The sequence below is a fragment of the Scleropages formosus genome, chromosome 21 (assembly GCF_900964775.1).
Source record: "Scleropages formosus chromosome 21, fSclFor1.1, whole genome shotgun sequence".
NCBI lineage: Eukaryota > Metazoa > Chordata > Actinopteri > Osteoglossiformes > Osteoglossidae > Scleropages > Scleropages formosus.
Window position 1 is genome coordinate 11,786,034 of NC_041826.1, and position 11,722 is coordinate 11,797,755.

The following is an 11,722-nucleotide window of genomic DNA, read 5'->3' on the forward strand; positions in this document are numbered from 1 at the left end:
TCAGGGGCCTGGGGAGTCCATAGACGTTGTGCTCCTTTACTTGCTCTTTAGAAGAGCGCTCCTTTGAACACGTTATGGCGAGAGCACTGCTCTTTGGACCCGAGTGCTTGTGTCGCAGTGACCGAGGCGCGTTGGGCTGGTCACGCCAACGCAGTCGTGCTCAGTTCCTGGGGAAGCACTCGCAACCCCAACGGTACATTTACATTTATTTATTCAGCAGACGCTTTTCTCCAAAGCGACTACACCGTATTCAGCGCGGTGACTTACACTGCTAGTTACACTACTTACACTGGGTCACTCATCCATACCTCAGTGGAACACACTCTCTCTATCGGTAACACCACTTTCTTTACAGTGGGCCAAATGACATGTTTTGCATATTTTTGGGGACAGTGAACACATGCGTACCCGTTGGAAGGACGTTGCTGCGCATGGATTTCTCTGAAAAATCAGTCATCTGACGCATTTTTACAGCTTTACCACCAGTTATTTCACTATTTGACCAAGGACTGTAAATCTGAATGAACAAATACCTAAGCAAATTTATGGTTTGACACTATATTGGTTACCTTGTAAATGTGAACATTCACTTTTTTTTATCTTTTGATCACCTCATACCAGTACACTTAAAAGAAGAAGCGAGTTTATAGAGGAGGAGCACAGAGCTGACCAGGTCTACAGTTTTCTTAACATCATGTGTAATTTTACATCAGACAGAGCACATAGTGTCCCGCATTCTTCATGAACATGATTATTATGGTTTGTGTCAATTACGTGGCAATGTTCATGTCTCTAACTGTTAGGTAAACATGCCCACAAAGAAGGATGTGGGAGCGCGGCCGGCGGCGGCACTTAATTGAACGGAGAGGGGTATTGGGGCCGAACCTTGACCTCGTGGCCTCCGGGGAGCGCTGCGCTATAAATGATGGCAGCGCTGATGAACAGGCCGGATCGCAGGGTCAGGGTCGCAGCCCGCAGGGACCCGTCCGCAGCACCGCGAGACACTCGAACCCCCTCCCTCCCCGCCAGCGCAACGAGCGCCGGTCACGCACTCACACGCACGCGCAAATCACGTGCAGTCGCGCCCTCCTCTGCCCGAACCTCTTCGTAGAGGGGTCACGTGACGCCCGCATCGCGGAGGCTCCAAACCGGGTGAATTCCTCCTGCGTCCCCGCGGGAACGCGAGCACGTCACGTGCTTTGACTTTTTCACACATTTACATACATGTGGGGGCTTCTCCGCATCGGCTCCCATGGACACAGTCCATAATTGGAGGGTTGTTGTTCTCGTCCGCGCGTTCATGGTCATAAACTGATCAACACGACTTCAAACGTGTTTCCTAGATGTAACTCAACCGTCAGTTAGATTGGTATGATTTGCAGGAAAGTGTAAGATTCTGCTTGTGCCTTATGAAATAGATGATCTCTAAATATGCGACAAACACGTTTCGCTTTAACTCCCGTGACGACATTAACGAAAGTGAACTAGTCCGTTTTACTTCGGGCTTTTGATTCTTATTTTTTGTTAAATGTCTACAGATGGCTTTAAAAGTTAAGAAGGTGCCAGCCAAAAATGAGATTTTGTTCATATCACGTGAGCGACACACACGTGTTCCGTTACAGTCTTATCATAATCTGATCGTGGCCTTGTTGTAGTTGGATTTTTGTAACATCGATCCTCTAAATTATGTCCATGATTTCCAGGCTCGGTTGTGTTTTACCTCAGACTCACTGTCGTCACATTACTGCCAATAACCTGTACCGTGGTAAACACTACTTACTTACTGTATGTATGTATCCTTCTAGTGTCCACTCACCTTTACTACGGCTAAGTAGACAGCAATATGATAACAATAAATATAAAGAGAATAAATAAACATACATATCCAGTGGAATACACTTGGCTTCGATTGGACTGTTTCTTTATTTTGTAAGAACTGAATTTAGTGCGGTAAATCCAGCCTTCACCTTTACCTCGCGGGGTTTTCCCTTGGCTCCACTGCAGTTAACTGACAAAGTAATTTCATGTTTCGGTAACATATTTCAAATTTAAACGGGCGTGTACAGGATTCAGCCACGAATGAATGTGAAAACGCAACTGTGGAAACAGACGAAGTCCGAAAAGATGCATATCTCCATATTTGTGACTGTGGAGTTAATATTGACCCCCCCCCCGTGAAGGCGATTGGTTAAACATGTAAGTAAACTTAGAAAAATTGTGTGCACGCGTCTGTGTTTGTTCACTCCCGGCCTGTGTGCTGTGTGTGTGTGAACGCGTCCATCTGTGTGTGCGACGGGGCCACACGAAGGAAGGAAAGGGAGTGTGTGAAGGCGTGTGTTTGTGCGCGTTCGCACACAGCTCGCGCAGCGGCCGCCATCGCGCTCGACCCCCTGCGCTGCGCGCGCTGCGGACTCTTCTCGATGGAATGCGGCTTTGCTTTGTTGCGTCTCATGAATATGCAACGCTGCATTGCAAATGTAACACACGTACAGAAGCGCGTTTAATGCGCGTGTGACACGATCACGCGAACAAAGCGCTCCGTTCGCGCTCAAACCTTCGCACATCCTTCATCTCAAAGCCCTTTACACGATCATGCGTGTTGCTTTTACCCCTTACCGCACCTTCACCTCGTTTTAGGGTCACAGCGCGGTACAGCATGGTAGAGCACCACAGACACAGGGCGCTGAGCTGTGGCACGTCGTCGCGAGACACGGCGGGTGGGGTAAAGCATGGTGAACAGAAACGGCAGGGTACAGTGTAGGGTACAGGGTAAGGTCAAAGCATGATAAACCACGATTCGGACGCAGTAGGTAACCGGAGAGACACACAGCAGGTAAAGCATGGTGAAGAGGGACAATAGAAAATACACTTCGGAACACGTGTGGTCGCGAATGACTCGCGAGCAGCGAAGAGCTTCCAGAACATTCGTGCGCACAGGGAGCCTTTTTTCATTTTTGTTGCTGCGTGTTTTATTGCTGTTTGTACACATGCTGGAAGGCTGTTCCACGAGGAGCGCTTTGTCTCACCCTGACCACCGCTAAATGTCCCAGTGGTACCACAACATATGGGTGACATTTCTTTATTTTTGTTCTACCACGGTCCACTTCTTCCATTAGAAGGCAATATGCTTTGTTTCGCTGTTGTGCGATGGCCTCCTCTAAGGTAAACTAAGGCCTTTTACAGCTTGGCCAAGCGGAGACACCTTGCAGGGCTGGGAGGGAGCGCTCTGTCCTTTTAAATTAATACCTCGACCAATTCCGTAGTAAAGGTCATTATTTTGCGCACAGCTTGAAAGATCTGCTGGTGATCCATGTTGGAATGAATACATGTATGGCAGCGTGTGCTGCCTAGCGAAGGAAAACACGTTGCAGCAGCGATTCTGTGTGTGTGTGTGTGTGTACAATGCTAATGACAGCAATGGCACTAATGAGCTGACACTGACGGATGGACTCGGCCAAGGAGTGACCTGCAGCCCAATCACACGGCTTCCAGGTCAAACGTGGCCTCAGGGCGACTCGCATACAGCAGCAGGGCTTTGGGCAGGTCCTTGCGTTGCTCATCAAACGGCGCGCGCGTGTCAACGTGCGTGTCGATCGGCGCCGCTCGCTGACGGCGTCTTTGAAAGGAGCTCTCAGAAACCTGCCGTCTCAGCAGTTCTGGCCCTGTGCTCGCTGTGCGTCCGGAACTCCTACAGCACAGTGTCTGGGTCTCCGTCTGCCATCTAGAACTCGGAGAAGCTGACTCACGAAAGATGACGACGATTCAAACGCAGCGGCAAATGAACAGCAGAGCGGCCGAAACGGAAGAAATTCTGCGGTATTTTAGAACGGCGCAGCCAGAGTAACGATCTCAGTCCCACCGAAACACTGCGGTGTGACCTGAAGCAGGACACCCCAAAAATACACATATACTGAAACAGCCTTGTACAGAGGAATAGGCCACAAAACCTTGTAACCGCTGTGCAGGTCTGATCAGCAGCCTCACTAAGTGTTTGGTTCAGGTTATTGACAATATAGGAGCTTCCATCAGTGACTAAAATTACTAATCTTTTCCATGAAGGACCCGGATTGTTTAAAGGAAATGTAAAATGCTGCGTGCGTTCATTAAGTAAGAGTCTTTTTTATGAATTATTATGGCTTCGATGAAGATCAGATCACGTTTTTAGGAGCCACTCATACAGAAATCCAGATAATTCCACAAACTTTTTCTCACCCCCTGCTTTTTACCGCCTTTTTAATTCCACGTTTGCGCTCTTTTGGACACTTTCGGTTGCTTTCCCATGTGGGGCCGGCTCTGCTCTCCATCTTGCCGACCACATGGTCCGTGATCGAGGGCTGGAAGCTGCGCCCAGCCATGTGTTTGATATTACAGCCAATCAGTTTGCATTTTCTCCAGAAAGGCATGGTGCTTAAAATTTGATAAATAGTCAGGCAGTTGTTATTCTTTACTCTCAGAGAAAATGAAAATTAAACACCTCTGAGGCAGATATGATTGTTATTTATTTACGCAGACCGCCAGACACCGGGCCTGATCGTGATCATGTCACATTACTTGCGCGGGGAAATTACAGTGCGGGCCCTGTTTACATTGTTTAATCTGCCAGGCGGCTTGAGTCCACGGAGAAATCTTTTTGGGCTTTGATTGAGTAAGTTCATATGAAGTATGCATATTCATCACACGTGAGCACTGATTCAGGGCTGAGTCTTTTTTACAGACTTCCCCTGCAGTGTTATTTTTGTTTAATTTTTTCGCGGCTGATGTACGTGTGACAGAACATCTATTATATATTATAACTGTGCACATGTGTACAAAGTCTGCATGTAGGTGCATCATTTGAGTACTTATAACAACAATTCTTATTACTATTATTATTATTGCTGTTCATATGTTGTCTTTTTTGTTTCTCGTGGTAAATTTTGTCTGGCTGTTTTCTTAATTTTCTGAGAAAATGTGTATTTTTATTTACTGCTGTCTATGTAACTATGAAAAGAGCACTAAGGCTATTATTCCGAAGAAAAGTCGTGCGACTCGGTTCCCTGTTCATCTCGGGGTCTCTCTTGCTCCGTCCGCCCGGGCTCCCTAACCGCGCCATTCAGGCCTAATTCCGGCGCGCGCAGTGTGCGTGGAGATTATGGCGAGGTGACAAATGAGTCGCGAGATGCGCCGTTTTTCACGCTGGCAAGCAGAGAAAAGCCGAAGGTATTGATGGAGTGTGGAGACAAGGATCTGCAGGCCCCTCGCCGCAAAAGTGGGTCAGGATAGCGTCGCTGCGTGGAAAAGTGTGCCTCCATTCCGGTGGTATTAGCGGACTTGGGATCCGAGTGACTTTTCCTCACTGGCGTTTCCCTGTGGAGTTTCACGGGTCGCCGAGTGGTCCGAACGCCTGCGTGCAACTCCTTCTGCTCTGTCCGGCCACGTTCCGAAGCGCAGCGCTGCGCTCAAAAGCTCCGCGCCTTCCTGTGCTGTACGTGCCGGAGGCCTCTCCCGCCTCGCCTTCTCCGACACGCTGCCGAGCGCCGACGCGGCCGCAGGGATCGCCGGCATCGCCGCGCGGTCAATGACACCGGTTCCCGTCTCACCTGGAGCATAGCGATAACGGGGCACCTCAGTAGCCCTGACGCCCTCGCCATCGATCCCGCACCAACAATGGATCTCCGCAAATCCAGTCATTGTTTCGCTGCCGATCGGAGATTAAGTAAAAGGCGCTTTGTCGCAATGGTCCGGGACCAGATTAACTGGATTGTCAAACTAAAGTTTGTGAGTTGAGAAGGCGAGCGCCTAACGCAGCGCTCGCACCCTCAGCTCGTGTCATAACTGGGCGCCGGCGGGCGTTGGGCTCCGCGCTCCGAGCTCCGTGCTCAGGCTCCTAATTGATTAAAAGCAATCCGCCCCCCCCCCAACGTATATTATCCATCTTATTAACTGCAGCATTAAAGTTAAAATCCTTCCGTTTTTAAGTGGCACCTGCGTCGACTCTCCTGGTAATGATGGCGCGCGGGTGCGAGCGCGGGGGATTTATCACGCCGGGAAGACGCGGCAGTAATTGTGAAGCGGCGCGACCGCAGGTCACCGGAGCAGATTGCTAGCAGTGTCTTTTAAGTGTAAATGCGGCCCGTGTGCACTCAGGACAGATGGGTTCCCGCTCCGCTCAGTCCATCAATCTGAGCTCTCGTGGTGACACAGCTCTTTGTACCCTGATTCTGCTGCTGCGCTTGGGACGGGGACACCGGGCCAACGAAGGGCTCCGAGGGGCCGCTTCTCCCCAAATTATTAATATGTACTACTCCTGCCACGAATGGTGTAAATTCCGTTCGATCGCATGATGACAGTTAGACACACACACACACACACACACACTTGAACACACACCGCGCTGAAATAGAAGAAATTCTATTTTTTTCCATTTAGGATTCAGTATCCAGTATATACTTGCAGCCATTTTCAAGATGTGGGCCTCTCGAACCCGTTCACAGTAATGATTGTGGCCCCTGGCACTGGAGGACCGAGAAAGACCGTCATCCTTTCTGGAAAGTTCCACTGAAAGCCGTGTCGTTCTTTTCCGGCGTTGTGCTGAGCAGGGTTTGAACCCCAGAGTTTGTTTCCCTGCTTCCTCTTCCCAGTTTTTTTTTTTTTTTCCTTTCTTCCTTCTCATTTGTGTTTACATCTTAGTGAATATGACCAAATTAAAAGAAACATTTGTTGTTAGACAGCCAAAAAAAAGCAGACATATTTAGTTATTTTACACAAATTTCCCTGTCCAGCACTCCAACACCGTCAAACGTGTTTATTGCCAGATCACATTCATTCATCTGACACTTTTCTCCGAAGCAACTGGCATTGATTTATTTACAGAGCAGGGTCATTTTTACTGCATCGGTTCGGTGTAAATACCTTGACCGTGAGTCAAAACAGCAGGGTGTGGGGTTCGAACCCAGATCCCTCGAATGAAGCCCAGAGCACTGCAGGTGGGTCAGTGGGTAGAACCTCCACATCTTGTTTGCTGTGTTTTTTTTGGACGCTTTCCCCAACAGCAGCCCCACCTCGTTTTACTTTGTGTTTATGACGTTTGGACGCAGAGCGCCACAGAACACATCGCCTGTCCCTCCCTGTAAGAAAGGCAGTCTGTCTCCTGGTGCTCGCAGACGCTCGGGACAATGGGGAAGGGACCCTGCTGTCCATATGCTGAGACCCTTCCTGACCATGGGTTTCCCTGCCACACAAGAAGAGCGCGAGTGGCGCGTTGACAAGGTGACATCAGATGGCACCCCCCTCCCCCCTCCCCCATCCCACCCTCGGGCAGATGGGGGAACTAATGTGGTCTTCGGTCCCGTCCAGCTGCTCGACGCCTGGCCTCCGGGACCCCCAGGTGCAGCCGTTGCCATGGCAGCATTGTGATTTCTGGGCTCATGTGTCAGGCTCTTTGTGGGCCAGCTTTTAATTGTGGCCTCCCGAGTGCCCTGAGTGCCCTGGGTCCCGCGCGCACCCCCCCCCCCACACGCAGCCCCCGCGACACGCAGTCACACACCACACGCTCGTATTGCACCGACAGGCTGCGCAGTCAGCTGTGTGTTCAGTACCGACCGAAAAATGCATGACACAAATGATTTGCTCTCCCCCTGAAAGGAGGTCACTTCGGTGCAGTGTTTTACTAGAGTATGACACGGAGAGGAGAGTACATGCTAAGGACAGGGCAACATACACACTACGTGTGTGTGATGGACACCTGCATCGACACAGGTACTATGAAAGCACAGGAAAATGTCCATTAAAAGCAAAAAAAAAAACAGGAACTCAAACACACGATTGAGGCGCCCTTCAATTCGACACCCTGTGCTCTACCGCCACCTGGCGGACGAAGACGGAACAACATCCGGACTCGTTCCTTTGAAAAATGCGCCCTTTATTCTGGACGTTTCGGAAAAAAGATGAAAGAGCAGACTGAACGAATCCATAATTCATTTCTAATTGCGTTTATACAATTCAATGTTTATATACTGTATATATAAACATATATATGTGTACGTATGCATGTATGTATATGTTTATATAATATATATCTAAATATATACTACAGTATATACATATAGAATCAGAATCAGGACGAGCTATTGCCAAGTATGTTCACACATAGAAGGAATTTGTCTTGGTGACAGAAACTTCCACAGCACAGACAGAATGACAGTGACAAGACGCAGATGAGAAGATAGAATATGTGAATGAAGGTTAAAAAATATATAAAAATATAAAGTACACAATATACAAAAAATAGTCACTAGACATTATATGTATGTACAGGTATGTTCTATACAAATGCAAGGCAATGTGAGTAAGATACTGTATGTATTTAATTATTATTGTAATAATTATACTGTATATATAATGACCTCTGTTGAAAGAACACGAGAAATGTCTGCACGTGATTCAGGTTGGATTTCATTTCCGCGTTCATGTGTTTCTGCTGATTTTTGTTTACTGTTTAAATGTGATAAAGTAAAGAACTGAAAACGGATTTACGAAAAAACAGCATTTTAATGTACACGAATGAACTGAAATGATGGCATGTTGTCCTAGACAAACCACGACTTAATTCCATTAACTATTTTTAATAGCTGTTTATGGTTTTCTTTCAGTCTGTGAAGAACCTGTCATTTCAATTTGCTGTGCAGAGGGGAGTGTGTGATGCGAAAGCTCCTCTCCAAGCACAAATTGCATATTATACTCATATTTTGTGGCGCAAATGCCATTTTGGACACTGACAAAAGAAGTCACAAAACCTTTTCACTCCTTTTTCCCTTCGAAAACTAGGCAGCGAGCCGTGGAAACGCCTCAAATGTACAGAAAAGCGGCACAATCCCTATTTATTGGGCACATAAATAAAGAATTTGGTCCTTGTTTTATTACAGCTGATGAGCGGATTCGCAGGCTGAGAGTGTTTTCAACATTTATTTGTTTTAAACGGGAATTCATTTATAACCAGAGGCCTCTGACAGGCAGGCGGCGCGGCGCAGCCAAGCAGCCCTCTGTTTATTTGAAATAAGAGCTGCAGCGGGCCGAGGACGGAGCCCTGAGGTACCGGCTACTTTACAGCCTCATTACGGCCCGCTTTAGGCAGCCAGACCCGGGTTTGACGAGACACAGGGCTGCGTGGTGCTGCTGCCACCGAGGCTCCTGCCGCGCGGCTGGTTTTCATCGCGTCTCTGGGGGAGAGTGGTGCGGGGCGGCCCGGTGGGGCCTTGTGTCACATGGGCTCTGTGGTGTGGTGTGTGTGTGTGTGTGTGTGTGTGTGCGCGCGCGCGCGCACGCTCTATGTGACAGGCCCATGGCGATAGTTAAATCACGGTGACGCACAGCTCCTGCCGTACATCTGTGACGGAAGGAGCCAAGCACATTCACATTTTATTTCAGTGTCACACAATAAATGGTTCAAACATATTTTATTTATTTACTTGGTACATTTATCAAATTGAAAAGCTGTTCATGTGGAGATTCTTGCACATTTGCTCAATGCCTTTATAAATATATGCATTCTAAGCAGCATTAATTAGTAAACAGAGCATCGACAGCAACTATCTCTAAACTGAGATTTTGTAAAGAAGCACTTTGGCTGTCACTGCACACTTGATATATATATTTCATTTATGTTGGTACTGAGTGTGAAGAAATGCTCGCATTTTTTAACAGTAATATATGGCCTACTAGGAACGCACTGTAACCGCTGGAATGAAGGCAGTGAAAGAGTGTGTAATATGCATGTGTAATTTTAAACTTTCATAAATACAACATAAACATGAAAGTTTATGCTGCAGAGCTGTATTTGACAAGTCGCTCTTATTTACTTGGTTCATTTAGAGCTACATTTCCAGCTTTTGGCAGCTGAGGCTCCCCCCTCTAACCCCCCCTTAAAGGCCATTCATTATTTCTGTCATGACATCATCTTCTCAGCAGCCAATCAGCTGACTGCCCATCCATCAATGTCACACAGCTAACCAATCAGGCAGAGCCTGGCCATTCCATCCCGTCCAATTGCGGTCGAGCGGCTTTGCACTGGCCTCTATATAGCCTGGTGACGGCAGCGCTCCCGCTGGCAGCAATGGAGCTCTTGGGTGATGTGGGTTCGAGCCGCACTGCGCGACGTGCGTGTCCCGGTCCGAGGACGGACTGCAGCCCCGCAAGCCCTTCAATAAAAGGCACAGTGAAACTGGTCACTTTTAGAGGATGGACCTCAGGGTCACTCAATCACTGCAGCATGAGACGCACGCGTGTTGCCGAGCTTCGCGCCACGTGCAGGCACAGCACACGTACACACAGTGGATGTGTATAGTACACACAGCACCCATGTAGTCCACGCAAAGTATACATGCAGACAGAAGACATACATGCAGTACACATGATACAAAGTCAGTACTTATAGAGCAAACATACAGAATACACAGCACATACACCATCCATGTACAATACACACAGTACACTGTACAGAGAGCAGATATGTGAACACATTGCACACACTATACATGCAGTATTCATATCCACAGCGAAGACACACCGGACACACACAGCGCACATATAACACACAGTAGACATGCAGTACATGATGACACACTGTTACACCAGCCCTCCGAGAACTTCTTCATCCCTCAGTGATCCCTCATTGATCAACCCAGGTGGGCTGGTGACAGACCTGTGTTACCTGTGAGTACGGTACTACACCACTACAGTATGGAGAGGCACATGTAAGGGCACATCTGTCCCACAGCGTACTTCACCACGCCACACAGCTTTTTGAACAATGTCCAGTGTATTACATTTACTGCAGTTTATTCAATTGATCCTGTCATTGACATGAGTGACAGTGGAGATTACCGCAGCGCATCACAGGTTTCGCCCCAACAGGCCACATGTGTGAAGCGGGGCCGTTACAGCGAGCGACGTCGGCGATTGCCGAGTTGTGGCTCCTCGTCTCCGGAGCCCTGCAGTCACACAAATCTTTTCCGCTGTACTTCTCTGTTTTTAATTGCTTTTCTTGCACTCTTCGCGTTTCTAAAATTCCGTTGTGTTGGAGAGAGGAAGTGACCCGCGTTTCTGCGTCTCGCAAACGGTTTTTAGTTTTGACACTTATCTCCAACTTTCTTAGAAGTACGTAAATCGAGGGACATCTGCACTATTTCGCTTTTGTTGATTCTGCAGATTAGAAAGTCGAAAGTGACCGGAGGCCGATGAAAGCTCTGCGATAATGGGATGAATCGGTCAACGGTGTTCGCCACGAGGTTGTGGAGACGGCGTACTTTGCATCTTCCGTATTATTAAACTCGTTTTAATTTTAGTGCAATTTGGAATTGATGGAAATAAATGTGTTACACTGCAGTGCAGTGGTAAGATCACGCTGATGGGCTCACAGACCCACAAAGTGCCACCTGAAAATCAGCAAAACAGCAAAAGTAAAAAGTAAAGAGTTTTCAAGACTTTCCAGCACATTTTATCACATCTGTGATGATTGTTATTGCACAGATTGCTTTTAGACGTGATGGTCAGGAGAGAAGCAATGTGCACTACATTCTCAGTGAAATGGCCAAACATGATGATGAACACAACCCATGCAATACATGACATGAGACACCTGAAAAACCATTATTAAAAAAAAAAAACAACATTTTTATTAACTTCCTACTTCGTTAAAATGGTAAATTAATTAAAATGACTGACAATAAAAATGTTCTCCCCAAAA